This window comes from Plecotus auritus, assembly GCF_963455305.1.
Source record: "Plecotus auritus genome assembly, chromosome: 8".
Classification (NCBI taxonomy): Eukaryota; Metazoa; Chordata; class Mammalia; order Chiroptera; family Vespertilionidae; genus Plecotus; species Plecotus auritus.
In genome coordinates this window covers 26,817,858-26,819,058 of record NC_137782.1, presented here as the reverse complement: position 1 = coordinate 26,819,058, position 1,201 = coordinate 26,817,858, and positions in this window count along the sequence as shown.

The following is a 1,201-nucleotide window of genomic DNA, read 5'->3' as shown; positions in this document are numbered from 1 at the left end:
GGAGTCCTGGTGACGTAGGCTGCGAACGTAATGTGGACCGGGGTCCTAGCCCCGGTGCTGCTCTGCCACTTCCAGCCTGTCGCTTGCCCTCTCTGGGCCTCTGTCTAGGGTTTTCCATATCCAGGTTGCATGCAAATTGAATCTCCCATAATGAGGCTGCACAGGTTATAAGTGCTCTTGAGTAGAAGAAAGAACAGCTATGGGAGACTATAAAGATGGCTTTGCTGGTTGCAACTGGCTAGTTCTAAATATAAATATTTTACACTGTAGCCCGACCGGTGTGGCTCAGTGGTTGAGCGTCTACCGTCTACCCAGGAATCAGGAGGTTCATGGATTCCCGGTCAGAGCACATGCCCGGGTTGCTATTGATCCCGGCAGGGGGCGTGCAGGAGGCAGCCGATTGATGTTTCTATTCTCCCTCTCTGAAATCAGTTAAAACATTTTTTAAAAAATCTTACACTGTAAAATAATGGCTTTGGACAAAGTTGAGAAATTTGTCAACTAAATGCATGTGAGGGGCATTCCAACACTGACATTTATGGCCACTAGTTGCTTTGCAAATCTTCCCTGAGACCTCAAACCAGCTACAAAAGGTAGGCCATCAGAAGACTAGCGGTTACCAGGTGCCCGGTGCCCTGCTTCATGCAGAATTCTTTGGTAGAGGCCCGCAGACTCACTAGCTCCACCTTCTGGTCTCTCAAGTGTGTCGACTTGGCAGTGGAAGACTAAAAGGCCCCCTGCTATTCTACTTGAGCTTCCCATGTGGAGCCAGAGGCTGCAGATAACCACCTGGGCAGCCTTTCTGGTGTCCATGGTGTCTGGCCCCATGCAGCTTGATGAGGCTGGGAGTGTCATAACTGGAGGCAGTAGTATGAATAGTAAATAAGAACTAGGGTTCTCGCCCTAGCCAGTTTTGCTCAGTGGGTAGAGTGGCGGCCAGAGGACCTGAAGGGTCCCAGGTTGATTCCCGTCAGGGTACAAACTGGGGTTGCGGGCTTGATCCCCAATAGGAGGCGTGCAGGAGGTAGCCAATCAATGATTCTCATCATTGATGTTTCTCTCTCTTCCTCTCTGAAATCAATAGAAATATGTTTCATAGATAAGTAGCCCTACCCAGATAACCCAGGGCAGAGTGGCTCTGGAGCATTGTCCCATCCAACAGGGTGGAGGTTCCATTCGGACAGGGCACATACCTGGGTTG